This window comes from Rhinoderma darwinii, assembly GCF_050947455.1.
Source record: "Rhinoderma darwinii isolate aRhiDar2 chromosome 5 unlocalized genomic scaffold, aRhiDar2.hap1 SUPER_5_unloc_13, whole genome shotgun sequence".
Classification (NCBI taxonomy): Eukaryota; Metazoa; Chordata; class Amphibia; order Anura; family Rhinodermatidae; genus Rhinoderma; species Rhinoderma darwinii.
This window is the reverse complement of record NW_027461769.1, coordinates 38,104-65,042: the sequence shown is the minus strand read 5'-3', so window position 1 is coordinate 65,042 and position 26,939 is coordinate 38,104. Positions and strand designations below refer to the sequence as shown.

General features: G+C 43.6%; 4 non-coding genes and 1 pseudogene across 4 annotated transcripts; all 5 read right to left on the bottom strand.

Annotated features, from left to right (window-relative positions):
• Positions 1-8,433: 8,433 nt before the first annotated feature.
• Positions 8,434-8,632, bottom strand: LOC142685316 (U2 spliceosomal RNA). The gene has a single exon (XR_012854812.1). It is a non-coding gene; the product is annotated as a U2 spliceosomal RNA (small nuclear RNA).
• Positions 8,633-14,892: 6,260 nt separating this feature from the next.
• Positions 14,893-15,083, bottom strand: LOC142685333 (U2 spliceosomal RNA). Its single transcript, XR_012854823.1, has one exon. It is a non-coding gene; the product is annotated as a U2 spliceosomal RNA (small nuclear RNA).
• Positions 15,084-16,318: 1,235 nt separating this feature from the next.
• LOC142685280 (U2 spliceosomal RNA) lies at positions 16,319-16,509 on the bottom strand. Its single transcript, XR_012854786.1, has one exon. It is a non-coding gene; the product is annotated as a U2 spliceosomal RNA (small nuclear RNA).
• Positions 16,510-17,747: 1,238 nt separating this feature from the next.
• LOC142685313 (U2 spliceosomal RNA) lies at positions 17,748-17,948 on the bottom strand (annotated as a pseudogene).
• A 6,583-nt stretch (positions 17,949-24,531) lies between these two features.
• Positions 24,532-24,715, bottom strand: LOC142685293 (U2 spliceosomal RNA). The gene has a single exon (XR_012854797.1). It is a non-coding gene; the product is annotated as a U2 spliceosomal RNA (small nuclear RNA).
• Positions 24,716-26,939: the final 2,224 nt, after the last annotated feature.

The following is a 26,939-nucleotide window of genomic DNA, read 5'->3' as shown; positions in this document are numbered from 1 at the left end:
CCACTGTATAACTCTCCAGATCCATACCCATATTTCCTAATAGGATCCCCACCCCATCATTCTTATTGGAACTAGATCCTGACCAGACATACTGCCCATATGGCCAATCCCCCTCCCCCAGTGACTCAGATATACCACACTCTTGCAGGCATATGATCTCTGCCCCAAGATTCCTAACATAGTCCAGCACAACAGCACGTCTAGGCTTTGATGTAATTTGCCTAACATTCAAGGATAAGACATTAAGTGTAATTTTGGGGTCCATATTTTGATCTTTTTCCGTAGATATCCACCAATACCCCACTGTTTAATCAGCCTACACCTCCTGGTGGCTGACAACCGGACACAAAGATAGCTTTGTCCACATCTTCTCCTAAAAAAGGAAAGTCCTCAGGAAAATGAGAAATGGGGTAGACTCCCCTATCCGGGCTCACTCCATCTTCACTCAGAGGAGACAACATGGTGCGAAGTCTCTTAGAAGATGAACCTCCTTCCTCCTCCTCAGAAGGCCTCACAAGTGCAGTTGAAAAGTCCCCTTGACCACCTTCACCTTGTTGGTCCACCAGAATTCCTTCCCAGGAAAAGACAGGTGATTTGGATAAAGAACCATCCACCTCCCCATCACCTCTTAACCCAGTCAGGTCATCAGAGGGGTGAGGCAGGTCTTTCTCAACAGGTGCTACCTCCATTTCATCAGCCAGCGTATTTCCAGACCGATTTAACTCAGGGAGAGTCCCATCAGACACCTGGGCAGGCACTGACTCCTCAGTTCCCGGGGCAGCTGGGCCCTGAATCACATTAGACCTCATACTGCCAGGTTCACCTGCAACTACTTCCGCCAGAGTCCTAACCCTTCTGTTTTTAGCACGCTCTGGACAGTCTTTAAAGGCATGACCCACAATGCTGCACATGTTACACACAATTGGGTTTTTGCAATCCTTGGCCAGGTGACCGTCCTGATTACATTTGTTACATGTAACACCTTCTTGCGTACAATCTTCATGAACATGGCCATATCTTTTACATTTCCTGCAAAACACAGGAGGCTGGGGAAAAAATAAGTAGCCTTTGTCCCGGCCGATGGCAAAATTCCTGGGAGGGTATTTCACACCCAGAGGCCCTGAAGGATCCTCCTCAAATCTCACAAAGAATTTATGCTTCCCTGTCCAGAGGGATTCAGCATTTAACACCTGGTGAGAATAGCTGACGTAAGAGCAGTACTTCTTTAAGAAGGAAGTAATATCATCCACCATCACATAAGGATTGTACATCAAAACAACCAGTGGAACATCGTTGTTATATAAAACGGTGAAGATAAGTCCATCCAACCCAGGGTTTTGCAAGTTAGCATTAATTGCGGCATACAAGTTGTAACAAGCATTCAAACTTTTAAGAACCAAAGTGAAGCGATTACCTCTGGGATCTTGAAGACAAAGGATGTCGTTCCTACTCACGTTGAGGGTCTTGAAAATGACTTCATTCACCAGGTGTTTCAATGAAAAAAGGTCCTTCTTGTTCACGGGTACGTCAATGCCAAATCCATTCTTGATCCGGGTTTCCCCGATCCCAGCGTATCGAAGCCTAGCTCCCATGATCGCTCGACAGTTGATCACCCAGCCTACCCCCTTATAGCAGCAGTTGGCTTAAGCCACCGAAGTGGCGATGCCAAAAGGCCAAGGGCATGACATGCTGACCTCCTCTTGACACGGGATCGTGCCAAAAGGCCGAGAAGCGATAACCCGAACGGGCCGCGCGTTGCCCGAGCCTGCCCGATACTGCTGTTCAGCCCTTGCAGCGATTCAGCCTACTTCTAGGCAATTCCATGGGGCCCTGCAGGCTCACACACTCACAGCTACACGGGAGGTGAATAAAGGCCGGAGAGGAAGCCAGACAGGATTTGCTTCTTTTGCTTGCACCACAATGCAGTGCTGAAAGAGGAGGAATCTACATAAAAACACCTTCCTGGCAACGCCCAAATGCCCTGCTGCCATGCAGATAAACACTGGCAGCGGCAGCCAGTGCATGCCCACAGCCACCCCTTGTTCCTTCACACCTTGTATCAGCTGTAATCCAGTCCAGTCCAGTGCTGCCTGCTGAGCAGCACTGACCAACACTGCCTGGGCCCAGGCTTTTATCTCTGAGGCCCCATTATGATGTCAGAAAGCTGGCTCTGGCTCCTCAGGGCTCCACTATGACACGTGCAAAGTTCCGTCTGAACTTTATATAAGACGGTGCGGCTCAGTCAGTCACTCAGTGTTGGAACTTTATATAAGACGGTGCGGCTCAGTCAGTCACTCAGTGTTGCCTGAGAGGGCAACACTGCAACAGCCGGCCGCCAGGCTGTCTTTTTTTGCACAGCTAGTTGCCTCCAGGAGGCCACAAGAGGGAGACAAGGGACTGCAAAATGGAAAATAAGCATCCACCAACTTTACAGCCAACTTCTCCTTGCTCCTACAACCTCCATTCTTGCACAGTTTGTTATTCTTCTAGGTAACGTAGTAACAAATCCAAATTGCTGCTCTCTTTGTAGGCAAGCAAGGCTTTGTTGCAACTGCAATTCTTACTCCTTCTTGAAATGTAGGGACGACAGTACATTCCATCACATCCATCTAGTGTACACAGGTAGGTCCATTGTGGCGGGTGGGCGGGCGGGCGGCTTTAATGGCTGTTTGCTGTTCCCCTACTCCACTCCACTATTTGACTGTGGTGCTGCATCAATCAGTGGCTGGCTCAGGTGCAGCTCTTTAACCCCTTAAGGACGCAGCCTAGTTTTGGCCTTAAGGCTCAGAGCCCATTTTTCAAATCTGACATATTTCACTTTATGTGGTAATAACGTCGGAATGCTTAAACCTATCCAAGCGATTCTGAGATTGTTTTCTCGTGACACATTGGGCTTCATGTTCGTGGTAAAATTTGGTCGATATATTCAGTGTTTATTGGTGATAAATTGCAAAATTTTGTGAAAATTTGGAAAAAATAGCATTTTTCAGAATTTTAATGCATCTGCTTGTAAAACAGACGGTTATACCACCCAAAATAGTTACTATTTCACACTTCCCATATGTCTACTTTAGATTGGCATCGTTTTTTGAACATTCTTTTATTTTTCTTGGACTTTACAAGGCTTAGAACCTAAACAGCAATTTCTCATATTTTTAAGAAAATTTCAAAATCCTTTTTTTTAAGGTACCTCTTGAGTTCTGAAGAGGCTTTGAGGGGCCTATGTATTAGAAACCCTGATAAAACACCCCATTTTAAAAACTAGACCCCTCAAAGTATTCAAAACAGCATTTAGAAAGTTTTTTAACCCTTCAGGCATTTCACAAGAATTAAAGCAAAGTGGAGGTGAAATTTGCAAATTTCATTTTTCTTGCTGAATTTCAATTTTATTCATTTTTTTTCTGTAACACAGAAGGTTTTACCAGAGAAACACTACTAAATATGTATTGTCCATATTCTGCAGTTTTTAGAAATGTCCCACATGTGGCTCTACTGCGCTCATGGACTAAAACACAAGCCCTAGAAGCAAAGAAGCACCTAGTGCATTTTGAGTCCTCTTTTTTATTAGAATATATTTTAGGCAGCATGCCAGGTTTGAAGAGGTGTTGAGGTGCCAAAACAGTAGGAATCCCCCAATAGTGACCCCATTTTGGAAACTACACCCCTCAAGGAATTCATTTATGGTTGTTGTTACCATTTTGACCGCACAGTTTTTTCACAGCACCTATTTGAATTGGGCTGTGAAATTAAAAAAATGTCATTTTTTCCAATAAGATGTCATTTGTGATCAAAATTTATTATTTTCACAGGGAACAAAATACCCCATTTTGTTGCCCAATTTGTCCTTAGTGCGGCAATACCCCATTTGTGGTGATAAACTGCCGTTTGGGCCCATGGGAGGGCTCAGAAGGAAAGGAGCGCTATATGTTTGTTGGAGTCCAGATTTTGCTGGATTGGTTTTCGGGTGCCATGTTGCATTTGCAGAGCCCCAGAGGTATCAAAGCAATGGAAACCCACAGAAGTACCCCATTTTGGAAACTACACCCCTCAAGGAATTCAAATATGGTTGTTGTTACAATTTTGTCCGCACAATTTTTTCACAGCACCTATTTGAATTGGGCTGTGAAATGAAAAAAATTTCATTTTTTCCAATAAGATGTCATTTTTTATCAAAATTTCTTATTTTCACAGGGAACAAAATACCCCATTTTGTTGCCCAATTTCTCCTGAGTGCAGCAATACCCCATTTGTGGCGATAAACTGCAGTTTGGGCCCATGGGAGGCCTCAGAAGTGAAGTAGCGCTATGTGTTCTTTGGAGTGCAGATTTTGCTGGTTTGGTTTTCGGGTGCCATCTCGCATTTGCAGAGCCCCAGAGGTATCAAAGCAATGGAAACCCACTAGAACTGACCCCATTTTGGAAACTACACCCCTCAAGGAATTCATTTATGGGTGTTGTGACCATTTAGACCCCATAATTTCTTCACAGAACTTATTTGAATTGGGCTGGGAATTTAAAAAAAAATTATTTTTTCCAATAACATGTCGTTTTAGCTCAAAAATTCTTATTGTCTCCATAAATAAAATACTAAATTTTGTTGCCCAATTTGTCCTGAGTGCGGCAATACCCCATTTGTGACGATAAACTGCTGTTTGGGCCCATGGGAGGGCTCAGAAGGAAAGGAGCGCTATGTGTTGGTTGGAGTACAGATTTTGCTGGTTTGGTTTTCGGGTGCCATGTCGCATTTGCAGAGCCCCAGAGGTATCAAAGCAATAGAAACCCACCAGAAGTGACCCCATTTTGGAAACTACACCCCTCAAGGAATTCATTTATGAGTGTTGTGACCATTTTGACTCAATAGTTTTTTCACAGAACTTATTTGAATTGGGCTTGGAATTAAAACAAAATTAATTTTTTCCAATAATATGTAGTTTTGGCTGAAAATTTCTTATTTTCACAAGAAATAAAATACCCCATTCTGTTGCGCAATTTGTCCTGAGTGCAGCAATACCCCATTTGTGGTGATAAACTGCCGTTTGGGCCCATGGGAGGGCTCAGAACGAAAGGACCACCATTTGGCCTACTGGGGATTTTCTCGTGCAAAGTCATGTGTGCAGAAGCCCCAGTACAGTTGAAACCCGCAAGAAGTCACCCCGTTTTAAAAACTACACCCTTAAGGCATTCATCTAGAGGTGTAGTGAGCATTTTGACCGGAGAGATACACCCCATAAACTGTAATGTGGGTTCTCCCGGGTATGGCAATACCCTCAATGTGGCTGTTATCAGCTGCTTGGGCACACAGCAGGGCTCAGAAGGGAAAGATAAGGGGGGATAAGCTGTGCGGAGGGCATCAGGGTAAATAGAATTGGGGTAAATTATAAAACAAGGGATGTATGATAAATGTTAAAACACTTTTTCATAGAGAGCTCTGGTTTTTCGGGACACGCGTTACATTGATATATTGTGTCCTCCCTTATACCCCTCTTATAGCAGACTTTGCACCTCTTTTGACTTTTTCCCTTCTTGCCAGTTTGGGGAACTTCTCCTGGAAAGTGTTGCCCTGGTACGATGCGTGTGGCCTCGCTTCCAGAAGTACTGGGTGCCCCCCCCCCGTTCCTGGTCCCTAAAGATTAGGTTCTTGATAACCACCTCTTGAAATTCCAGGAAAGTTCCCCTCTGGCCTGTACATCGACGTAGCACGTACACATTGTACAATGCCATCTGTATGATGTGCCCGGCCAGCTTCTTATACCACAGCGCATGGCGCTGTAGGGCTTCGGGACTTGATCTGACAAGTCCACGCCTCCCATGTACCTATTGTAGTACAGGATGCAGTCTGGTTTAGGGGTCGCTGTACTGGTACCTCGTACAGGTACATGGGTACTGGTGTGACATCTCTCTTGTCCTTGTACTTGACACACAATATGTTGCTGCTAGAATGTGCCCTGCGCTCACCCCTTCTTGTTTGCCCTGCAGAGTCTTAGGGAGGCCTCTCAGATTTCTTCTAGCAGTGCCGCATGCCACAGGACTGGAAGCGAGGCAGTTGAAGAGTGGGACGCCGGTATAAAAATTATCCAGGTAGAGGTGGTAACCCTGGTCCAGCAGTGGGTGCACCAAATCCCACACAATTTTTGCATTAACTCCCAGTAAGGGGGGGGCATTCTGGGGGCTGAGCACTGGTGTCCTTCCCTTCATATATCCTAAACCTGTATGTATACCCTGATGCACTCTCGCACAGCTCATACATCTTCACGCCATACCTTGCCTTCTTACCCGGCAGGTACTCGCGGAATTGAACCCTCCCTTTAAAATCCACCAAGGACTCATCAATAGAAATACACTTCTTGGGGGTGTATGCTTGGGAAAACCGGGCACTGAAACGGTCTAATAGGGGTCTCCGTTTATACAAACGGTCAAAACTGGGGTCATCTCGGGGTGGGCACGGCTCATTATCAGTATGATGTAAGAAGCCAAGTATTGCCTGATTTTTTATTTATTTTTAGGTTCCAGTTCAGTTTTGAAGTTGCTTTGATGGACCTATATATTAGAAACCCCTATCAAACACCCCATTTTAGAAACTAGACCCCTCAAAGTATTCACAACAGCATTTAGAAAGTTTATGAACCCTTTAGGTATTTCACAGGAATTTAGAGCAAAGTAGAGGTGAAATTAAAAAAAAATTTTTGTCAGAAAATCCTCTTTATACCATTTTTTTTATAACACAAAAGGTTTTATCAGAGAAACGCAACTTAATATTTATTGCCCAGATTCTGCAGTTTTGAGAAATATCCCACATGTGGCCCTAGTGCAGTAATGGACTGAAGCACCGGCCTCCGAAGCAAAGGAGCACCTAGTGGATTTTGAGGCATCCTTTTTATTAGGCACCATGTCCGCTTTGAAGAGGTCTTGTGGTGCCAAAACATTGGGAACCCCCCAAAAGTGACCCCAATTTGGAAACTAGACCCCTTGAGGAATCCATTGTAGTTTTCTTGGGGTGCATGCGGCTTTTTGATCAGTTTTTATTCTATTTTTAGGTGGCGTGGTGACTAAAAAACAGCAATCCTACTATTGTTTTTTTAATCTATTTTTTTTACAGCGTGCACCGTGCGCTATAAATGACATATTTACTTTATTCTGCGGGGCGATACGATTACGTCGATACCAGATGTTTATAGGGTTTTTTTATATCTTATGGCGTTTACACAATAAAATACGTTTTGTAAACAATCATTCACTTTTTGTGTTGCCTTATTCTAAGAGCCAGAACGGTTTTATTTTTCCATCAATAAAGCCGTGCGAGGACTTATTTTTTGCGTAACGAACTGTAGTTTCGAACAGTACCATTTTTAGGGACATGCGACTTTTTGATCTCTTTTTATTCCATTTTTTGGGAGGTGAAGTGACCAAACAATTGTTATTGTGGTACGGTTTATTATTATTTTCTTTTACGGCGTTCACCGCGCGGGATAAATAACGAAATAATTTTGTAGTTCAGGCCGTTACGGACGCGGCGATACCAATTATGTATAGTTTATTTGTTTGTTTATATATTTTTATTAATAATAAATGACTGATAAGGGAAAAGGAGGGATTTTTACTTTTAAAACTTTTAAAACTTTTATTTTCTTATTTTTACACATCTTTTTTTAACTTTTTTTTAACTTTATTACTTTGTCCCATTAGGGGACTTGAGGGCAGGAGGCCCTGATCGCTATTCTAATACACTGCACTACATGCGTAGTGCAGTGTATTAGAACTGTCAGCTACTCACTGACAGCAAGCATAGTGGGTCCTGACGTTGTCAGGACCCACTAGGCTTCCGTCGATGGCAGAGCCGGACGCCATTGTTTGGTGTCCGGTTGCCATAGCCACCATCGCCAGCCGCTATCGCGTAGCAGGCTGGCGATTGTAGCTTAACCCCTAAAAAGCCGTGATCACTATTGAACACGGCTTTTAAGGGGTTAATCAGCGGGGACACAGCGATCGGTCCCCGCTGTAGGAGCTGTGACAGCTGCTGTACGAGACAGCAGCGTCACAGCTCCTGTATGTGTCGGGAGGACGGCCGAAATGGCCGTTATCCCCGCGACGTAATAATCCGTCGCTGAGCGCTAACGATACAGTTAGCGCGACGGATTATTACGTCGCTGAGCGCGAAGGGGTTAACTTACCTAAAAGGGAGGGCGGAGAGAAGACAAGGAAGGTGAATGAGCTGTTCCAATGTGAAATGCCGGAAACACAGACACACAGACGACACAAAACAAGAGGTGGCAATGTATTCATTAATTGCATTTAATCAATTAGCTCATTATCACTCATGCATTGTCCAACAGGTGTTGAAATAATGGGATTAAAAGGGGAGATCCCTTCAGAAAGACAGAAACAATGGCAAACACAAAAAACACTTTTGGAATCTGATTTTAGTCAACACATAAGGAAAGGGTGCACCGGTCCTGGAAATACTGCAATACCAGGTCAATGCGTGGAGTGGACAGAGCAAGCTCTATTTCCATCTCCCTGTTCTAAAAATCCATTTAATATATGGTCCCCAGATAGGGGACGTATCAGATATTAAACTGATAAGAACAGATTTTTTTTTTTTTTTTTTTTTTTTTTTTTTTTTTTTATTAAACCATTCAGGTTGTTTTAATAAAACCGAGAATTGTAGTTTGAAACAAACTACCTCTCTATTTATCAAAAATCATCATACTGGTTCGTTATTTATTTTTCAACACAATACAGAAAATCATAAACAATATTCCCTCAAACTAAGTGCCTCCATTTCATCATTCGCCATATACCTTCCGCATCCATACCTCTCTCTAGATCCCATTTATAATAAAAATACAATTTTGCCAACACCATCCTAACCACATCATCCATCTCAAAAACCTCTCTTCTATATACATTCAAATTCCTCGTATCCCATAATACCTCTTTCACGCACGTCAAAAAGATCCACAACACTCTGTCCTTTTCGCTACCCAGACTACACAAACCAAATAAAGCAATTTCATACGTCAATTTCTTCAATCCAGTCAATTCTTCACACAAGCCACTCAACTTTTCCCAAACATCCTTTGCATGCTTACACGACCAAAACACATGACTCACATCCTCGTCATCACCACAACCTTCTCTCGGACACCTCTCAGACGCAACCAAGCCTCTCCTTTTTTGAACACACCTCACAGGCAACACACCATGTACCGACATCCATAACAAATCCTTCTGCTTATTCGACACATCATACGTAACAATCTTCTTCCACACAGTTTTAGACTCATTCGAATTCAAACCATTTACAGAACACATCACATTATTCATACACATTTTCCTCACAACATTCCTATCACTCAAAAACCTCTCCATTCTCACATCTTCTAGCTGAAACTTATTTATAAATTTCTCAACTCCCAAATACCACCCCGTGCACTGAAAAGCAATAGGTTTGCATAAATTCCTTTCCTTCCACCTTAACCGCCGAATCACCGTTCCGGCTAAATATTCCATCATTCCGGAGGTCTTGGATTCCTTTAATAAAAGTTCAACAAAAAAACGTACACAGTTTAACCCGATAAATATTTCCAAATTCGGAAAATCCAAGCCTCCGTTGCGCCTGCTTTTCATTAAGATGTCCCTTCTTGCTTTTTCTATCCCGCTCCCCCATAAAAAAAGGAACAAAATTCTATTTACTCTTTTCAGAGTTAAGGCATTAGGAAGAAAAACCAAAGAAATATATAAGATCATTGGTAAAATAATACTCTTAACGACTAATACTTTCCCCGAAAAAGAAAGGTCCCTCATTCTCCACATTTCCAACTTACGTGCAATCCTACCACCCACTTCCTCCCAACTTTCTCTCCCTTTCAAATCATCGTCAAACACTATCCCTAAAATTTTCACCCCATTTACCTGTTCCATGTCAGAATCACTCACCCTTTTGTTACTAAAGAAAATTTTAAATTTACTCTTACCCCAATTAATCTTAAAAGCAGACGCAATACAGAACAGATTCACAATTAACTTCACTCTAGACATATCGTACACAGAATCACACAAAACGCAAATATCATCCATGTATCCCAAAGCCTTCACACGTTTCCCATCGCTCCCAGGCACCAACAAACCTTTCACTACTTTATCATTCCTAATCACTTGTAACAACGGTTCAATCGCACAAATAAATAAAATGGGAGACAACGGACAACCCTGACGCACACCTGACATAATTTCAAATGGTTCTGAAAAAAAACCATTCACCTGCACACAACTCTTTGCATTCGCATATAAATTTTCCAGCAAACTCACAAAACGAAGCGGAAAACCCATTCTTACTAACACTTTAAACAAAAACAAATGCGCCACACGATCAAAAGCTTTTTCAAAATCTAACGCACATACAATCACCTCCTTATTCCGATACTTACAATCTTCAAGCATATCCCGCACCAACGCCACGTTATCATGCAATTTTCTTTTCGGTACCGCACACACCTGATCTTCATCTATCACACATCCAATCACTACTTTCATACGGTTCGCAATCAATTTAGCAAACATTTTATAATCCGTATTTAATAGAGTTATTGGTCGCCAATTTTCCAAACGCCTTTTATCTCCTTTTTTGTACAACAAAACAACCATACCTTTCTTCATCACATCACACATGTTTGTCCCAGAAAACAACACTCTCATAACGTCAATCACATCCTTCCCAATCACATCCCAATACTTCTTGTAAAATTCTACTGGTATCCCATCACACCCTGGAGACTTATTTTTGGCCATACTTCCAATTACATCCTTAACTTCATCATCCATAATCTCACCAAGCAAAAAGGAATACTCACTTTCAGGAACATATTTACACACAACATCCAAAAACTCCTCATCCTCCCCCAAATCACACGTTTTCACATTATGCAGTTCATTATAGAAGTCAAACACCACATCCATCACATCCTTACCAGACACCTCTTTATCATCCTTATCCAATAACACATTCATTCCACTTTTCCCACCACACATTTTTTTAAAGAAAAACCTAGTGCTCTTCTCATGCTTCTCCCTAACCTCCACCTTAGATCTAAAAATTATTTCATTCCCCTTCACCCGAAACCAATCACTTATATCTTTTTTTGTTTTTTCCAAGTCATGTTGCACATCCATCCCCATAGCTTTACACTCACGCAAGAAGGACATCCTCCTATTGAGAAGGGAGTACTGCAACCTTTTCCTTTTTGCTCTCCTATATCCCAACTGCCTAAAGAACCCACCAATTTTCTTCTTCACCCACACCCACCATTCACACACATTACGGAAAGCACGTTTTTTCCTTACCCAAAACCCATATTTTTTTACAAACATACTTTTAACTTTCTCTTCATCCAAAAAACTAACATTCATCCTCCATACCCCTTTACCATAAAAGAAATTACTTATCTCAAACACCCCCATCAAACACTCGTGATCCGAAAAGCAAACCCTTTCTTGTGTGTAATCCACACATTTCATTGCAGTCGCAGAAAAGAAAAAGAAGTCCAGACGTGAATCAGTCCTCCCATCGTCTGCATGGTATGTAAATGGTCCAGGTTTCTGGGATACAGCGTCCTGCAAAGAGAAATCTGACAGTAATTGTTTCCAAAAATTCCCAGTTATGTCAACCTTGGATTCAGTGGATCCAGCACGAGCCTGCTTTTCAAAAATACAATTAATATCACCAACAAGGATGACCGGGACTTTGCCATGCAAAAAAAACTTTAACTTCTCAAAAAGCGCCAATCTCTCATTTTTGTCAGCATTTGCATATATGTTGATTAGTTTGAAAGTCCAACCCCTATAGAACAACAATAGGCAAACACATCTTCCATCTTGAATGACTTCTGTTTGCTTAATAACAAACTCTTTGCTGTGAAACAATATGCCCACTCCATCATTCCTGTTTTGGGTGGAAAAAGACCAGACCGCTTCACCATGACTCCATTCACTTTTTTTAGGCATTTTTGATAAGCCGCATTCCTGTACACAGATGATATCACTGCCTTTACAAGACAGGTAATCCAATACAGTAGCCCGCTTATGGCTAGATGTGAAAACCCTTACGTTCTGAGAAAGGATTTTAATTCTCAAAGACATTTAGTAAGGTCATGTTTAGACAAATGGAAAAAAGGACATGACACACATCAAGTTCCAGCAAAATGCATTGCTTTCTCCAAATTTGCCACATTTTCTTCATTCAGAAAACCTTCCCCAGGGGAACTGGGTGCTTCTGAGCCTGCCCCAACAGACTTAGGGCTAGTGCTTGAGTCAGTGTCCAGTATAGAAAAAGGGTTAGAGTGTGCCACATCCTCTAAAGAGCCTCTCTTCAGCCTTTTCACAGCCTTACCAGACTTGCCCCTTTTGGAAACAACTTTATAAAAAATTGCAGCATTAGTAGCGCTAGGCATCCTTGCTTCCCTCTCATCCTCCTCTGATACCGACCATTCCACCTTAGCTGACTCATCCATGTTAGATTCTGAACTGGAAAACTCCTGAATTTGCATACTTGCACCTTGCTCTGGAGATGCACCCCCAGTAGGTGGCGCTGCTGCTCCACTCTCCACTGATTCAATAACAGGTGCACAGGCATCAGCCTGTTCCACAGGAGGGACCACACCCAAAACCATACTGCCAGTATCAGCAACTACCTTTGCACAGGACTCTGCTTTCTCAGGCTTCTGAAGGGCAGGTACTGCAACACTGCTGGTAGGCTCTTTATTTTTAGCCGGTGTAGAGGCCACAGAACCAGTAGGTCCTACTTGCCAACCAGGTCCCCTCTCCAGACCATAAAAAAGGCTCACTTTAGGGCATTTCCTACATGTATGTCCAGGCAGTCCACAAATGTCACACATAGGTGGAGAAGGGCAAGCATTTGCTTCATGCCCAGACTTTTTGCAATTACGGCACACTTTGCCTTTACACTCCTCTTTAGTGTGGCCGTACATGAAACATGACCTACAGAAACACGGCATGTCCTGATAGTATAAATAGCCTTTGTTTCGACCAATTGAGAAGTTGGCTGGGGGATTCATTACCCCTCCAATGCAGCTGGAGTCTGGCTTCAAACGCACCCAATATTTAATGTCACCATTAAACACCCCCCAATGGTTTTTTTGCTCCACACCTCCTCTGATATGTGTACAATAGTGAGCCAAAAATGCCTTGACCAGCCTTCTGTCCAAAAAAGGGTTGTACATATGTATGGTTACACATTTCTCTACCGCAGAAAAGAGAGGTTGAACTTCAACAAACCGCAAGGCCTCATGCAAATGTTTCTCTTTCAAAAACTGAAATGTATTCAGGCAGTAAGCAGCTTCAAAAAAAGATACGTCATATGTACCAATATTAGAAAAGGATTGTATACAGAATACCTGATTCAAATCAATGCAAGCCAAGTCCAAGAGAATTGTCTCGATAATGTGTGCTGTTCCATATTCGTCCTTCTTCTGTCCATTAACCACGAACCGGATGGTGTTCCTTACAGCAGCCATGTTTCCTAAATGCCCAGCGGCACGATGATCGCCCTCAGAACGCCGGAGTCTCCTCCACGAAAACCAGCCCCCTGGCCCAGACCAAGGCAACAAACCCTGATCTGAGCCAAAAGGCCGAGAAGCGATAACCCGAACGGGACACGCATTGCCCGAGCCTGCCCGATACTGCTGTTCAGCCCTTGCAGCGATTCAGCCTACTTCTAGGCAATTCCATGGGGCCCTGCAGGCTCACACACTCACAGCTACACGGGAGGTGAATAAAGGCCGGAGAGGAAGCCAGACAGGATTTGCTTCTTTTGCTTGCACCACAATGCAGTGCTGAAAGAGGAGGAATCTACATAAAAACGCCTTCCTGGCAACGCCCAAATGCCCTGCTGCCATGCAGATAAACACTGGCAGCGGCAGCAAGTGCATGCCCACAGCCACCCCTTGTTCCTTCACACCTTGTATCAGCTGTAATCCAGTCCAGTCCAGTGCTGCCTGCTGAGCAGCACTGACCAACACTGCCTGGGCCCAGGCTTTTATCTCTGAGGCCCCATTATGATGTCAGAAAGCTGGCTCTGGCTCCTCAGGGCTCCACTATGACACGTGCAAAGTTCCGTCTGAACTTTATATAAGACGGTGCGGCTCAGTCAGTCACTCAGTGTTGCCTGAGAGGGCAACACTGCAACAGCCGGCCGCCAAGCTGTCTTTTTTTGCACAGCTAGTTGCCTCCAGGAGGCCACAAGAGGGAGACAAGGGACTGCAAAATGGAAAATAAGCATCCACCAAGTTTACAGACAACTTCTCCTTGCTCCTACAACCTCCATCCTTGCACAGTTTGTTATTCTTCTAGGTAACATAGTAACAAATCCAAATTGCTGCTCTCTTTGTAGGCAAGCAAGGCTTTGTTGCAACTGCAATTCTTACTCCTTCTTGAAATGTAGGGACGACAGTACATTCCATCACATCCATCTAGTGTACACAGGTAGGTCCATTGTGGCGGGCGGGCGGGCGGGCGGCTTTAATGGCTGTTTGCTGTTCCCCTACTCCACTCCACTATTTGACTGTGGTGCTGCATCAATCAGTGGCTGGCTCAGGTGCAGCTCTTTAACTTACCTAAAAGGGAGGGCGGAGAGAAGACAAGGAAGGTGAATGAGCTGTTCCAATGTGAAATGCCGGAAACACAGACACACAGACGACACAAAACAAGAGGTGGCAATGTATTCATTAATTGCATTTAATCAATTAGCTCATTATCACTCATGCATTGTCCAACAGGTGTTGAAATAATGGGATTAAAAGGGGAGATCCCTTCAGAAAGACAGAAACAATGGCAAACACAAAAAACACTTTTGGAATCTGATTTTAGTCAACACATAAGGAAAGGGTGCACCGGTCCTGGAAATACTGCAATACCAGGTCAATGCGTGGAGTGGACAGAGCAAGCTCTATTTCCATCTCCCTGTTCTAAAAATCCATTTAATATATGGTCCCCAGATAGGGGACGTATCAGATATTAAACTGATAAGAACAGATACTACACTTGATCTTAGCCAAAAGGCCGAGAAGCGATAACCCGAACGGGCCGCGCGTTGCCCGAGCCTGCCCGATACTGCTGTTCAGCCCTTGCAGCGATTCAGCCTACTTCTAGGCAATTCCATGGGGCCCTGCAGGCTCACACACTCACAGCTACACGGGAGGTGAATAAAGGCCGGAGAGGAAGCCAGACAGGATTTGCTTCTTTTGCTTGCACCACAATGCAGTGCTGAAAGAGGAGGAATCTACATAAAAACGCCTTCCTGGCAACGCCCAAATGCCCTGCTGCCATGCAGATAAACACTGGCAGCGGCAGCAAGTGCATGCCCACAGCCACCCCTTGTTCCTTCACACCTTGTATCAGCTGTAATCCAGTCCAGTCCAGTGCTGCCTGCTGAGCAGCACTGACCAACACTGCCTGGGCCCAGGCTTTTATCTCTGAGGCCCCATTATGATGTCAGAAAGCTGGCTCTTGCTCCTCAGGGCTCCACTATGACACGTGCAAAGTTCCGTCTGAACTTTATATAAGACGGTGCGGCTCAGTCAGTCACTCAGTGTTGCCTGAGAGGGCAACACTGCAACAGCCGGCCGCCAGGCTGTCTTTTTTTGCACAGCTAGCTGCCTCCAGGAGGCCACAAGAGGGAGACAAGGGACTGCAAAATGGAAAATAAGCATCCACCAACTTTACAGACAACTTCTCCTTGCTCCTACAACCTCCATCCTTGCACAGTTTGTTATTCTTCTAGGTAACATAGTAACAAATCCAAATTGCTGCTCTCTTTGTAGGCAAGCAAGGCTTTGTTGCAACTGCAATTCTTACTCCTTCTTGAAATGTAGGGACGACAGTACATTCCATCACATCCATCTAGTGTACACAGGTAGGTCCATTGTGGCGGGCGGGCGGGCGGCTTTAATGGCTGTTTGCTGTTCCCCTACTCCACTCCACTATTTGACTGTGGTGCTGCATCAATCAGTGGCTGGCTCAGGTGCAGCTCTTTAACTTACCTAAAAGGGAGGGCGGAGAGAAGACAAGGTAGGTGAATGAGCTGTTCCAATGTGAAATGCCGGAAACACAGACACACAGACGACACAAAACAAGAGGTGGCAATGTATTCATTAATTGCATTTAATCAATTAGCTCATTATCACTCATGCATTGTCCAACAGGTGTTGAAATAATGGGATTAAAAGGGGAGATCCCTTCAGAAAGACAGAAACAATGGCAAACACAAAAAAACACTTTTGGAATCTGATTTTAGTCAACACATAAGGAAAGGGTGCACCGGTCCTGGAAATACTGCAATACCAGGTCAATGCGTGGAGTGGACAGAGCAAGCTCTATTTCCATCTCCCTGTTCTAAAAATCCATTTAATATATGGTCCCCAGATAGGGGACGTATCAGATATTAAACTGATAAGAACAGATACTACAATTGATCTTAGCCAAAAGGCCGAGAAGCGATAACCCGAACGGGCCGCGCGTTGCCCGAGCCTGCCCCATACTGCTGTTCAGCCCTTGCAGCGATTCAGCCTACTTCTCGGCAATTCCATGGGGCCCTGCAGGCTCACACACTCACAGCTACACGGGAGGTGAATAAAGGCCGGAGAGGAAGCCAGACAGGATTTGCTTCTTTTGCTTGCACCACAATGCAGTGCTGAAATAGGAGGAATCTACATAAAAACGCCTTCCTAGCAACGCCCAAATGCCCTGCTGCCATGCAGATAAACACTGGCAGCGGCAGCAAGTGCATGCCCACAGCCACCCCTTGTTCCTTCACACCTTGTATCAGCTGTAATCCAGTTCAGTCCAGTGCTGCCTGCTGAGCAGCACTGACCAACACTGCCTGGGCCCAGGCTTTTATCTCTGAGGCCCCATTATGATGTCAGAAAGCTGGCTCTGGCTCCTCAGGGCTCCACTATGACACGTGCAAAGTTCCGTCTGAACTTTATATAAGACGGTGCGGCTCAGTCAGTCACTCAGTGTTGCCTGAGAGGGCAACACTGCAACAGCCGGCCGCCAGGCTGTCTTTTTTTGCACAGCTAGTTGCCTCCAGGAGGCCACAAGAGGGAGACAAGGGACTGCAAAATGGAAAATAAGCATCCACCAACTTTACAGACAACTTCTCCTTGCTCCTACAACCTCCATCCTTGCACAGTTTGTTATTCTTCTAGGTAACATAGTAACAAATCCAAATTGCTGCTCTCTTTGTAGGCAAGCAAGGCTTTGTTGCAACTGCAATTCTTACTCCTTCTTGAAATGTAGGGACGACAGTACATTCCATCACATCCATCTAGTGTACACAGGTAGGTCCATTGTGGCGGGCGGGCGGGCGGGCGGCTTTAATGGCTGTTTGCTGTTCCCCTACTCCACTCCACTATTTGACTGTGGTGCTGCATCAATCAGTGGCTGGCTCAGGTGCAGCTCTTTAACTTACCTAAAAGGGAGGGCGGAGAGAAGACAAGGAAGGTGAATGAGCTGTTCCAATGTGAAATGCCGGAAACACAGACACACAGACGACACAAAACAAGAGGTGGCAATGTATTCATTAATTGCATTTAATCAATTAGCTCATTATCACTCATGCATTGTCCAACAGGTGTTGCAATAATGGGATTAAAAGGGGAGATCCCTTCAGAAAGACAGAAACAATGGCAAACACAAAAAACACTTTTTGAATCTGATTTTAGTCAACACATAAGGAAAGGGTGCACCGGTCCTGGAAATACTGCAATACCAGGTCAATGCGTGGAGTGGACAGAGCAAGCTCTATTTCCATCTCCCTGTTCTAAAAATCCATTTAATATATGGTCCCCAGATAGGGGACGTATCAGATATTAAACTGATAAGAACAGATTTTTTTTTTTTCAGTTGGCTACCCCCTCGCGGGGGTGTCAATGATTTATTATAAAAAAGTACAGTTTACAATAATTTCCACTTTTTACATTGAATAAAAACAACAAGAAAAATTCAATTTACATTAAAATCCATAAAAGGGACATGGTGGTGAAACATTAGATATTGGAGTTCCAGTCTCTCACAAACCATTTTCTTGAAAGGGTGGCATTCCTTTTTTTATCTAATAAATAGTACATATACATATCACTAAAACAAAGTCCTAAAACGTCATCAATTGCTAAAACATCATGCTTAAAAATCAGGATGTTCCTGGCCTTCCAAAGAGCTTCTTTTGCGCAGTTCATCGTCTTCCATGCTATACTTTTTTGATCCGGGGTAGGGCATCCAAAAAGTCCATATAAAATGTTATCATAGCTTAAGTCCTTCAGGTCCGCCATCTTCACCAACAAAGGGAAGATTTTTATCCAAAATTCCTGTGCAAAGTTGCAAGTCCAAAAAATGTGTCGAACCGTCTCTTCCGCCTGGCAGCCTTCCCTCGGGCAGATGGCAGACCTCGCAAATCCTCGTCTGTGTTGGAATGCCCTGCATGGAAGACATTGATGAACGCAGCTCCAGGCCAGGTCCATCTGTGTGTTAAAAAGATAAAACACATTAATAAACTTCCAAATAAAAGCACAACGTTCTTCACTAAAATGTTCAATATTGCAGACTAGTTCTTTGTCTCTTAGGTCCTTTATTAATTTTTTGCTGTTTTTAAGTTCTGACACACTTTTCCCTCTTAAATTGAACAAGGTCACTATTTTCTCTAAAATTTCATAGTTGGCTGGTAAATTAAAAGCATAGGGGGAAGTTAAATTAATATCAAACCACCCCAGCCTCCTCATAAAAAACCCAGTGTTAAAACGTAGGAAATAAGACCAGTGATGTTCTTTAAAAAGGGAATTAAAACAATAACTAAAGAACTTTATTAAAAGGAACCTATTAAAATCAGGAAAATCTTTGCCACCCTGTGGTTTGGATTTCATGACAGTTTCTCTTCTCAATTTCTCCATTCTGGAACTCCAAAAGAAGGTAAAACACGTTTTTATTATTTTACGTAATAAAACAGTTGGGGGAGGAAACACCATGCTTACGTATAAAAGAAGGGGTAAAATGACCATTTTGATAATTAAAACCTTTCCCTCCATGGTTAGTTTCCTCATATTCCACATACATATTTTTTTGTTTACCTTCTGCGCCACCATGTCCCAACTTATAAAACCATTGTCGCACTCACTGAAGGAGATACCTAAAATAGTAACAGAATCGTAGAATAGTAACAGAAACACAGGTACCGGTATATCTCTAAAAACCATGCTTCCTATGTTTAAAATGTTACTTTTTCTGAAATTCACCTTAAAACCGGAAGCACAGCAATAAAACTCTATTTGTCTGAGGGCTCTCTGAAGCGACACGGTGTCCCTGCATAAAACCGCAACATCGTCCATGTACCCCACTGCTTTGGCCTCTATGCCGCCTCCCCCCGGAAGGGGAGCTCCACAAATTAATTTGTCGCGGCGAATCGCACACAGTAAAGGCTCCAACGCGCAAATAAAAAGCAGTGGGGACAAGGGACACCCCTGCTTCACCCCCGAGTTTAAAATTACCTCCTGTGTCTTAAAACCATTTACTAAAATTTTGCTAGTGCAGTTTTTATAAAAGGCTTTAAGTGATAATAAAAATCCTTCAGGAATACCCATCCGCTCTAAAACCTTAAAAAGATAAAAATGAGAAACACGGTCAAACGCCTTTTCAAAGTCTATGGATAAAATTGCAAGTTTACATCTTCTAGACCTCGTGTTCTCAATTACGTCCTTAATAAGATTTAGATTATCCCAGATGCTGCGGCCTGGCACCCCACACACCTGGTTAGGGTGTATGATGTGGGGTACTATGGCTTTCAGACGGTTTGCACATATTTTTGCCATAATTTTGTAGTCGCAGTTAAGAAGGGTTATTGGTCTCCAGTTTTCCAAAGCCGCGATGTCACCTTTCTTATATATTAGGGAGACCTCACCCTTCTGCCAGGACTTAGGCAGCATCTTGGAATTAAAAACATCAGAAAAAAGGCTAAAAAGGTCCTCTTTTAAAATGTCATAAAATTTTACATAAAACTCACTGGGTATTCCATCCGGACCAGGAACTTTACCTGCTTTAAAGCTCTTTACTGTTTCTAAAATCTCCTTCTCCGTCAGCTCCTGTAATAAAAATTGCTGCGAGACAGGATCTAAAACAGTAGTAATCTCCTTCAGTGAGTCACGCATAAAATCACGATCCACAGTTTTAACATTAAAAAGGTCAGTGTAAAACTCATGAACTTTACTTAAAAGACCCTGTACATCCGACACCCCATCAATGTTTCTAATGACAGCCTTTTTATTATTGATTTTCTTAAAAAAGTACCTGGAGCAGGTCTCGTTCTCTTCTACATGTTGCATTTTTGAACGGAAAATGATCTCTTTACCTCTCTGCTCCAGGCACTGGGCTATCTCTTCCTTTAAACTGATGATGTCGGATTTTACCTCTATTCCATGTTCTCTCATTTTGTACAGGGTCTGCAGGCGGGTGTTGAGGGTATTAAAAAACTATTTTTTCTCCTTGGCTTTCGCCACGCTCTTTTTAATAAAAAAGTCTTTGATTTTTGTTTTCATCTTCTCCCACCAAGCCTTGATGGGAGTACGCACATCTCTCACCCGCCTGTTCATTCTGTAAAATTCAATAAAATCTGCTAAAACCTGTGGATCGTCTAAAAGGGAAACGTTAAACTTCCAGGACTTTTTACCAACCGAGTTGTTAAGATCATGCTTTATTAAAAACGATAAAAGCCTATGATCAGAAAAAACATTGGTTAAAACATCACAACTAAAAGGCAGTAAATTTTTAGGACAAAAAATAAAATCAATCCTGGAGCTACAGGTGGCATTGCTCCAGGTGACGCCGGCTTCCTCTGGACTATTTCTGTTACTTTCTTTATAAACATCACTTAAATTAAAATCATTCACGATATCCTTGAGCATTCCAGAGGTCTTATCATAATTTCTGCTCGTACTGTTGGTCAGCCGGCGCTCTCCTCTCATAACACAGTTAAAATCACCTGCGAGGATGAAAGGCTCAGATGTATTGATAAAAAGTGGTAAAATCTCTAACATCCTCGCTCTTTCATTTTTTTCTGGTGATCCGTAAAAATTTAAAAACTGCCATTTTGTGCCATCAATAAAAGCTTTAACCATTAAGATACGTCCTGGTAAAATTTCTTGAATAAAATCAACTAAAACGTTTCCCTTAAAAAGAATGGCGACCCCTGCTGATCTGGACTCGTTAGATCCAGACCAGATGGATGGACCACACTTCCAATCCTCTTTGTATTTTTGGTAAGACATTGTGTGGGGGATACCGCACTCCTGCAGGAAAAAAACAGAGGCTGCCAGGCAAGATAAATAATTGAAAAGAGCAACCCTTCTCACTTTTGTCTTTGCGCCCCTCACGTTGAGGGAGATTCCCTTTATCTCAGACATTGTAACTATAGGGAGAAAAAATTGTCTTGATTTTAAAATTATAAATAATATTGGTAATTAAAATCAGACTGTCTCTCCACCAGCAACACCAGATATCTCACTTGAACTCGTATACCCGCCCCCATCCAAGCTTAGCGTCTGAAGGGATGACGCGGGAGAGGAACTACCTTCAGAGAGGGTATTGCCAACAACCCCGGCCTCGTACACAGGGAGCCCAAACTCATTCAGCCTTACCTGGGTCTCATATGGCGCTCTACTGAGGTCCATGTCTGGTGGGTCCCCGCCACTCCCCCCTGGGGCTGTGATGGCCTTTCTGGAGGGGGAGGTTGTGCACAAGGCGGGGTGTCAGTATTCTCGGAGGGAGCAGTGCCCGCCCTCCTCACCAGTCGCGGCGAGGAGGGGGTCCTAGGAGGAGCCGCATCTTTCTTCACTGATATATCCATCTGCTCCTCCCCTGACTCCCTCCTACCGACTCGGCCTTGTCTTCCCTTTTTACGGGGACCCACCGGTACCTCATCATCCTCATCCGACTCGGACGTTAGAGACCCAGGCTTTGGAGCAGGCCCAGCATCCCCCTGGCTACCAGCCTTCTGGGGCGCCTCCGATTTTTTCCCGGCCTGCTCCATATCGGCCTTCCGCTTTGACTGCCGCTTTTCCTTTGCACTGGGCTCCCTTTTTTCCTCTGGGGTTGCTGGCCTCGCGGTACCTGCTTTGGCTCCCGTACTTCGCACCTTGGAAGCCCAGGTACCTCGCTCCTCTATCTGAGTGCTGGTCTGTTCCTCTCCTTGGGGACGGGCCTGGTCTGCTGGCGGAGCACGTGGGGGCGCTTCGGGTTGCTCTTCTTCTTCTTCTCCTCGGTACCTATGAGGGCAGGAAAAATACAGGTGACCAGTTTTTTGACAAAAATTACATCGCTTTTCTTCTGTGCATTCTCTCATGGTGTGATTTTTACTTCCACAGTTCCTACAGGTGACATCGCAGCTAAAACTGGTGTGCCCATAGGTACCGCAGGTCCTGCAGAAGTTTGGCATCCCTGAAAAGTAGAGGTCGCCATTCACATTCCCTATTTTAAAACGAGCCGGTGGTAATCTCGTATTTTGGGTGGAGGGGTCCTTTATCAGCGTCACAATAAATTTCCACTTGACAGTCCACACTCCGCACTCGTTCATTACTCTCCCCAACAGTTTAACGTTTCTGAAGTAAGCAGCTAAGAACGCCGCCACTTCCTGATCCTTTACGTATGGGGAGTACATTTTAATCACTACGAGTTTGGTAACTTCAAATGCATGTTCGATTACCTTGACGCCCGAAGACGTGAGTTGAGCTTTCTCCCTCTCAGCTTTTTCCATGGCATCACGGAGGATTCCTTCTCCCATAAATGTAACATCAAAAACTCCACGCTTCGGGTAGTCCTGGATCGCCAGAATCTCATGCTTGCGGACTGCCAGTAGTTTCTCAAGGATATCGAGTACCAAAAACTTAATCCCACGTGGACCGCCTCCACCCTCTGTCAAGACGAATCTTGCAGAGTTTTTCAGCCGGGCATATACCGGCACCGCATCTGGTTCGCCCGCCATCGCCTAGCCGGGTCGAACCGCGCAGCTTGCGCTGCTCCCTATGGGGTCCGGAGACACACCAAAGGGCTGGGGGGGGGGATCGCAACTCGTTGCTCAGGACTAAGCCTCTCTCCCAAATAGCAGCACGGGGGTGAAGTCCAGGCGAACCTGGACAATCCCCCGAGGCCGAGAGAGAGGGTACCTGAGCACCTTCTGACTAAAAACCTCCTGTATAAATACACTTGGTCTTAGCCAAAAGGCCGAGAAGCGATAACCCGAACGGGCCGCGCGTTGCCCGAGCCTGCCCGATACTGCTGTTCAGCCCTTGCAGCGATTCAGCCTACTTCTAGGCAATTCCATGGGGCCCTGCAGGCTCATACACTCACAGCTACACGGGAGGTGAATAAAGGCCGGAGAGGAAGCCAGACAGGATTTGCTTCTTTTGCTTGCACCACAATGCAGTGCTGAAAGAGGAGGAATCTACATAAAAACGCCTTCCTGGCAACGCCCAAATGCCCTGCTGCCATGCAGATAAACACTGGCAGCGGCAGCCAGTGCATGCCCACAGCCACCCCTTGTTCCTTCACACCTTGTATCAGCTGTAATCCAGTCCAGTCCAGTGCTGCCTGCTGAGCAGCACTGACCAACACTGCCTGGGCCCAGGCTTTTATCTCTGAGGTCCCATTATGATGTCAGAAAGCTGGCTCTGGCTCCTCAGGGCTCCACTATGACACGTGCAAAGTTCCGTCTGAACTTTATATAAGACGGTGCGGCTCAGTCAGTCACTCAGTGTTGCCTGAGAGGGCAACACTGCAACAGCCGGCCGCCAGGCTGTCTTTTTTTGCACAGCTAGTTGCCTCCAGGAGGCCACAAGAGGGAGACAAGGGACTGCAAAATGGAAAATAAGCATCCACCAACTTTACAGACAACTTCTCCTTGCTCCTACAACCTCCATCCTTGCACAGTTTGTTATTCTTCTAGGTAACATAGTAACAAATCCAAATTGCTGCTCTCTTTGTAGGCAAGCAAGGCTTTGTTGCAACTGCAATTCTTACTCCTTCTTGAAATGTAGGGACGACAGTACATTCCATCACATCCATCTAGTGTACACAGGTAGGTCCATTGTGGCGGGCGGGCGGGCGGGCGGGCGGGCGGCTTTAATGGCTGTTTGCTGTTCCCCTACTCCACTCCACTATTTGACTGTGGTGCTGCATCAATCAGTGGCTGGCTCAGGTGCAGCTCTTTAACTTACCTAAAAGGGAGGGCGGAGAGAAGACAAGGAAGGTGAATGAGCTGTTCCAATGTGAAATGCCGGAAACACAGACACACAGACGACACAAAACAAGAGGTGGCAATGTATTCATTAATTGCATTTAATCAATTAGCTCATTATCACTCATGCATTGTCCAACAGGTGTTGAAATAATGGGATTAAAAGGGGAGATCCCTTCAGAAAGACAGAAACAATGGCAAACACAAAAAACACTTTTGGAATCTGATTTTAGTCAACACATAAGGAAAGGGTGCACCGGTCCTGGAAATACTGCAATACCAGGTCAATGCGTGGAGTGGACAGAGCAAGCTCTATTTCCATCTCCCTGTTCTAAAAATCCATTTAATATATGGTCCCCAGATAGGGGACGTATCAGATATTAAACTGATAAGAACAGATTTTTTTTTTATCTTTTTATTGAGAAACACAATACAATTTATACATCTCACACAAAAAATACACAAAACTTCACAAAATTTTACAAATATATCACAAAACCATAATACAATAGAAATACCACAAAAAAAAAACACAATACAATCAGAATCATATGATATTCCTCATAACACAAAAATATTACAATGTAATTGAATTACACTTCTACACAATAGCATTACATCTAGCCATAACACCAGATATCCTCATATCTTTCCCTTTACAATGTTCCTTTCCCTTTAAGGCTGTCCATGAGGCTGATATTCTGAAAAACAGAAAAATAGAAAGTCAATTAAATCTGGAAATAATTTGACCACTGCTCAACTTTCCACAAATTCACAGCATTACTTTGCGATTTTTTACAATCCAACAGAAAATAGATGTACATGTTAGCAACCACCAATTTAATACAATCTCTGGGAGTAATCTCTTCTCTTTTAAAGAGAGCGATGTTTCTTGCTTTCCACAATGCATCTTTCACAGAATTTATCACTTGCCAAGCGACTCGGTTTTCACATCTCATTAGATTTAAGGAGACTCCATATAGTACCTGTTTGTAACCAATAGTCTGCACCTTACCAACCTCCTTTATGAAGCTAGATGCTTTCTCCCAGACGTCATTTGCATATTTACACGCCCATAGTAGATGTTCCACAGTTTCTGACTCACCACAATGGCTTCTGGGACATTTGGCTGATCTAACTAAACCCCTATTATGCTGAAAATCCCTAACAGGGACACACTGATGCACTGCTGCCCAGGCTAGATCCTTCTGCGGATTAAATAAACAATTAGCAGACACATTTTTCCAAATTTGTTTGGCTACTGCAACTGGATACTGTTCGATTGGTAATGTAATTTTCTTTTGCTGCACGTAATATGTTAGCTTTCTCTGATCTTTTAACACCTCAATGTTTACATGCTGTAGTTTAAACTGCACTACAATTTTTTCCACCACCTCGTAAAACTTGGGGAGAATCAGAGCATAAGGTCTGTGTAACTCCAACTTTACCCATGAATATTTCTGCAGGACATAACCTGTGAAGAATAATGTCCACATACCACATTTTGTATTGGATAACACACATTTTATCACGAAGCTGAAAAATTTCAAGTAAATGAACATATCAAGATCAGGCATACTCTTGCCTCCTTGCCTTTTTTCTCTGCATACCTTGTCTCTGGATAGTTTTTCCATCTGCGAGCTCCAAAGAAAAAAGAATAAAACTTTTTTAAGTCTTTTTAACCATAAATTATTCATGGGAAATACAAGGCCCACAAATAAAATGACCGGCAAAAGTTCTGCTTTGATTACCAAAACTTTACCTTCCATGGAGAGATCCCTTAATTTCCAAAAATTTACTTTATTTTGCATTTTAGTTTTGACCATCTCCCAACTTTCCTCTCCTGAGACCTCTTTATTGAACCAAATCCCAAGGACTTTTATTTTATCAGATAATTTTATCTGGTCTGGCAGTTCTTGCTGAAATGCACCCAATGTCATACAAGCACATTTGTTAATATTAAGTACTAACCCTGCGGCACCTTCAAACATTCTTGACCAAAGGATGACTCGCTGTACACTTGTGCCTGTAGATGCAACAATATTAACATCATCCATATATGCAATGCATTTCACTTGATCTCCATTAGACCCAGGCAAAAAAATTCCTCTGATAATCTTATCATTCCTCAAGGTTATTAAAAATGGCTCCAAAGCACAAATAAAGAGGATTGGTGAAAGAGGGCACCCCTGCCTTACTCCACACAAGAGTGGCACCCCTTCACTAAACATACCATTAATTTCAACAGTACTATATGCTCCCTTATATAGGGTTTTAATTTTATTAACAAAACCGGTCGGAAACCCCATTTTCTCCAAGACCTGAAATAAAAAGGACTGGTTAACTGAATCATAAGCTTTTTTGAAATCAAGACTTAATAAACAAACTGCTTGTTTCCTGTCTGTACTATACAGTAACGCATCTCTCAGTACTGACAAGCTCTGGGCAATGCATCTCCCAGGTACTGCACAGGATTGGTCCTCACCTATTACCTTGTGAATGACCTTTTTCATTCTATTGGCCAAAATTTTTGCCGCTAGTTTCATATCACAATTTAATAAAGTTATCGGCCTCCAGTTTCCAATGTCCTGCTTGTCACCTCCTTTAAATAACAAAGTAATAACCCCCTCCTGAAGGCTAGAGGGTACAGAGGA